The 5,741-nt window shown below is 38.7% G+C and overlaps 1 pseudogene; it reads left to right on the top strand.

The window, feature by feature from the left end:
- Positions 1 to 611: 611 nt before the first annotated feature.
- LOC123236317 lies at positions 612 to 2,947 on the top strand (annotated as a pseudogene).
- Positions 2,948 to 5,741: the final 2,794 nt, after the last annotated feature.

Here is a 5,741-nt window from a genome sequence, read left to right as displayed (position 1 = left end):
TGCCCCCCCCCTTATAATTTCTAGCAAAGTCTCTTCTCTTTCTTTTCTCTTCCCCCAATATTCTGGTTAGTCAGATGTGTAGACCTTACTTGGTACTTCCCATTTAGATCACATTTACCTGCTATAGAGGCAGCTAGATGGTGTAGGAGGCAGAGTCCTGGACTTAGAGTCATAAAGACCTGATTTCAAATTCAACCACAGACACTGGCTGTGTTACCCTGGGCAAGTCATATAACCTCTACCTCAATTTTCTCAACTATAAAATGAAGCTATTAACAGCATCTATCTAGGAGGGTTGTTGTAAAGATCAAATGAGATATTTACAAAGCACTTAGCACAGTGCTTGGAACATAATAGGTAATTAATAAATGCTTATGTCTTTCCTTACTCTAAAACTCTACTGTAAAGCAAAAATGCTAAGCTGTGTGTAAATTTTATTAAAAGCTTACAAATAGAGAACAAATAAGGAACATTCCTTCTTCTAGAGAAACAAAAAGTTATGCTGATCTGAAAACCTGGAAATATTAAAACCAAGTGGGAAGCTACTCAGGGAAACAGCAGCCCTTTTTGCTCCACACTGGTTAACTATCACCCCCAATACCACAGAAACCATGTCAAAGGGATCTACAATTGGCATTTATCTTGGCACCATTTATTCCTATGTGAGTCTTCAAAACATGGAAAAGTGGAGATCATTGTTAATAACCAAGGAAACAGGACTGCCCCAACCTTATAAAACCTTTACAAACACAGAAAGTTCAATTATTTATGCTGCAAAGAATCAAGTTGCAGTGACCCCCACCAACAGTCTTTGATGTCAAAAATCTGAGTGGTCACAAATTTGATGATGCAACTGTATAGTCAGACTTGAAACATGGACCTCTCACAGTGGAGAATGATGCAGGTAGACCTAAATAAGGTTCAAGTAGAATACAAAGGGAAGAACCAAAGTTTCTATCCAAAAGAAGTATTTTCTGTGATCTTGACCAAGATGAAAAAGAAATTGCTGAAGCTTAATTTAAGAAGACTGTCACAAATGTTGTCATCACAGCAGCAGCAGACTTCAACAGTTCCCAGTATCAGGCCACCAAAGATGTTGGAACTATCACTGGTTTTAATGTACTCCAAATCATCAATGAGCCAACTGCTGCTTCTATTGCTTATGGCTTGGACAAAAGAAAATGTCAGTGCAGAGAGAAATGTGTTGATCTTTGACCTTGCAGATGGTACTTTCAGTGTCTCCATTCTTATCATTGATGGTGGCATCTTTGAAGTTAAATCCTCAGCTGGGGACAACCACTTTGGTGGGGAGGATTTTGGCAACCATTTCATTGCTGAATTCCAGCAAAAGCATAAGGAAATCAATGAAAACAAGAGGGCTGTCTGCCGTCTGTGCACTGATTGTGAATGTGCAAAAGCACACTCTCCCTTCCAGTACCAGAATAAAATTGAGACTGACTCCCTCTATGAAGGCATCAATTTCTATACTTCTATCCATTGTTCCCATTTTGAAGAGTTGAAGGCTGATCTGTTCTATAGCAAAATTGACCCTGTGGAAAAGACCCTAAGAGATATAAAAGTAGAAAAATCACAGATTTATGACATCATCTTGGTGAGTAATTCAACCTGGATCCCTCAAATTCAGAAGTTTCTCGACAAGAGTATTAATTATGACAAGGCTGTTGCCTATGGTACAGCTGTCCAGGCTGCCATTTTGGCTGTAGTTAAATCTGAGAATGTGTAGGACTTGCTGCTGTTGGATGTCACTCCTCTTTACCTTGGAATTGAAACTGCCAGTGGAGTCATGACATTTCTGATCAAATGTAATACCACCATCTCTACCAGCAGATGCAGACCTTTACCACCTGTTCTGACAACCAGCCTGGTGTGTTTAGTTGGATTTATGAATGTGAGAAAGCAGTGACAAAGGATAACATCCTGCTTGGCAAGTTTGAGCTCACAGGAATCTCTCCTGTTCTCAGGGGTGTTGCTTAGACTGAAGTAACATTTTACATGGATGCAAATGGCATCCTCAATGTTTTTGCTGTGAATAAGAGCACAGGCAAGGAGAATAAGATCACCATCCCCAATGACAAAGGTAATCTAAACTAAGCAAACATTGAGTATTTGGTACAGGAGGTAAGAAATATGAGCCTGAAGATGAGAAGCAAAGAAACAAGATGTCTTCCAAGAATTCTCTGGACTTATGCATTCAAGATGAAGGCTACCAAAGGGGATGAGAAAGCCCATAGCAAAACTGGCAATGGAGACAAACAGATTTTTTTAATTTTAATTTTAATTTTGAATATTTTCCCATAGTTACATGTTTCATGTTCTTTCCCTCTCCCCAAACCCCCCAAACCCCCATAGCCAACGCACAATTCCACTGGGTTTTACATGTATCATTGATTAAGACCTAATTCCATATTATTGATAGTTGGACTAGAGTTATTGTTTAGTGTCTACATCTCCAATAATATCTCCCTCAGGCCATGTGTTTAAGCAGTTGCTTTTCTTCTGTGTTTCTCCTCCCACAGTTCTTCCTCTGAATGTGGCTAGTTTTCTTTTGTCCTGGGTCATTGCATTGCTGCTAGTACAGAAATCCATTACATTCGATTTTACCACAGTGTATCAGCCTCTATGTACAATGATCTCCTGGTTCTGCTCCTTTCACTCTGCATCAATTCCTGGAGGTCATTCCAACAAACAGAAGATTTTTGACAAATGTATTGAAAGAATCAATTGGCTGAATAAGAACCAGATTGTTGATAAGGAAGAATCTGAGCATCAGCAGAAGGAATTGGAGAAGACCTCTAACCCCATGGTTACTAAGCTGTACCCCAATACAAGGGCCATGCCAGGAGGCATGCTTAGTAGGTTCCCAGGGGATGGAGCAGCTCCACCTGAAGGTGTTTCTTCCAGACTCACTGTTGAAGAGCTCGACTAGCCATACCAGAAGAAAGAGCATTCCATACACCTTTCTAAAAACTGAAGGATTTAAATTTGTAGCCAAGGCAGTTTGCAGTTTAAAATTAAGGTTTCAGCTACCGTGTAAATATGGGCTTTCAGAATACCTGAATGTGTGCAGTGGGAGAGAAGCTAACAACAACGTACTTTATCAATATCGTAAACAAATAGAAATGCAATTCTTGTGCTGGAGAATAAAATCTATTTAAAAATGGCCCTATTAAAAAAAAAGTGGGAGAGGCATTCACAATTCAGATATGCCTGAAAATCAATCACAAGTCTCTGAGTATAGCAGGTTTCAAGAATGGTGAAGTATGGATAAGCTCACTTTTATTTTTAAATTACTTGCTGGCGTGGTTGGGAAGCTGAGTTTGAAAGGCAAGCCACTGCCCTGAGTAATGAGGAAGTCAAAAATCATCCATGGAGTCCCCCAGCTCCATTCTCTGCCCCTTCCCAAAATACTGGCAACTCAGTGCCTTTCTCCCTAGCACTATCTTCTAAATAATAATACTAATTATTATACTATTATAATACATACTGTCATATATTACATATGAATATATTAGTATATACTATTCTATTACATATTAGTATATTGGTATATATACTATATATGCTGCTATATTATTAAATTATTGAAATATATGCTATAATTACTATAAAATTATTATTATTAATATTATAACTAACATTATATCAAGCCTTAAGATTTGCAGAGCACTATACAAATGTGATCTCATTTGATTCTCACAATAATCCTGGGGATTATTATCCTCATTTTATAGATGAGGAAATTAAGACCCAGAGAGGTTAGGTGACTTGCCCAGCAAAGACATGATAAAGATCAAATTTGAACAAGTACAGCAATATTACCTACATTGCCACCTGTTGGCCTCATAAACTTACATAATTATTTTTTTACAGGCCATATTCCATACTCTTGACTTCTTCCCCACCCAAACACTCATACCCACAAACCCCCACACAGTCACACACACACACATACACACACACTTGGATTTTAAATTCCCTGAGGAAATAATGTTATTTTAAAATCTTGGTATGTACAGCACCCAGCTCAATACTTTGCATGTAATGGGGGACTATTAAGTGTTTACTGAACTGAATCATACTATGAGTTTTTCAAAAGAGTGAAGTATTTGTTGGCAGATGACCTGGGTCCAAACTCTATCTGTGTCACTCTGAGCAACCTTGAACAAGTTGCTTAACTTTTGGGGGCTTCAGTTTCCTCATCCAAAAAATGACTAGATGGTCTCCAAGGTCCATCCCAGTTCTAATAGTAATAGTAGTAAGCATTTGTATAATACCTTAAGGTTTTTTTTATTAATTAATTTAGAATGTTTTTCCGTGGTTACATGATTCATGTTCTTTCCCTTCCCTCCTTCCCTCTTCCTCCCTCCCCTCCCCCAGAGCCAACAAGCAATTCCACTGGGTTTTACATATATCATTGTTCAAAACCTATTTCCATATTAATTATATTTGCAATAGAGTGATCATTTAAAGTCAACATCCCCAATCATATCCTCATCAAACCACATGATCAATCATATGTTTTTCTTCTGCATTTCTGCTCCCACAGTTCTTTCTTTGGATGTAGATAGCATTCTTTCTCATAAGTTCCTTTTCATTGTCCTGGATCATTGCATTGCTGCTAGTACAGAAGTCCATTACATTCGATTTTACCACAGTGTATCAGTCTCTGTATACAATGTTCTTCTGGCTCTGCTCCTCTCACTCTGCATCAATTCCTGGAGGTCTTTACAGGTATCTTAAGGTTTATGAAGCATTTTACAAATGTGATCTTTTGGGGGCAGCTGGGTAGCTCAGTGGAGTGAGAGTCAGGCCTAGAGACAGGAAGTCCTAGGTTCAAACCCGGCCTCAGCCACTTCCCAGCTGTGTGACCCTGGGCAAGTCACTTGACCCCCATTGCCCACCCTTACCAATCTTCCACCTATGAGACAATACACCGAAGTACAAGAGTTTAAAAAAAAAAAAAAAACAACAACAACAAATGTGATCTTTTGATTATGACAACAATCCTAAGAGGAAGATACTATTAACTCCTTCTTATAGATGAGGAAACTGAGGCAAATAAAGATTGAATGATTTGTCCAAGGTCATAAGAGCTAACCAATGTCTAAGGTGTATTTGAACTCAGGTCTTCCTGGTTCTAGACCCATCACTCTGTGTACTATGGTGTCACCCACCATCTGTTGCCTCTAATGTATCCTCCTATGATCCCTTGATACACTAGACAAAAGGCTCTTTATAATTTTACTCCTTAGAGGTTCCAGATGGTCTTAATCTATTTACATATATGACTCTGGGAGAATATGTCAACTCTTTGAATATAGGTATTGTTTTATTTTTGTCTTTATATCCCTAGTACAGTGTCCTTGTGCAGAGTAGGCACTTAACAATTTTTTTCTTTTTTAATGAAATCTACCTCTGGGCTGGGACTTCAAATCCCCCATCCCTTAATCATGGGAGGGAAATTCACTTATAGCTACAAAAACATAAGCACCTTTCCCATGTTTTAAAGAGTTTACTAAAAAGAAGGAATCTATTTATTAAATGTAGCCTCCCCAGACAACCTGAATCCAAGTGGATTGTTCCTCTCAGCTTTGAACTGCCTCAGAACTTTATGTTGTCCTTTGTCTTTCTATTTCTCCCTCTCTCTCTCTCTCTCTCTCTCTCTCTCTCTCTCTCTCTCTCTCTCTCTCTCTCTCTCTCTCTCGTTCTCTCTCTCTCGT

This window comes from Gracilinanus agilis, chromosome 2 (assembly GCF_016433145.1).
Source record: "Gracilinanus agilis isolate LMUSP501 chromosome 2, AgileGrace, whole genome shotgun sequence".
Lineage (NCBI taxonomy): Eukaryota > Metazoa > Chordata > Mammalia > Didelphimorphia > Didelphidae > Gracilinanus > Gracilinanus agilis.
This window is presented reverse-complemented; position numbering and strand designations above follow the sequence as displayed.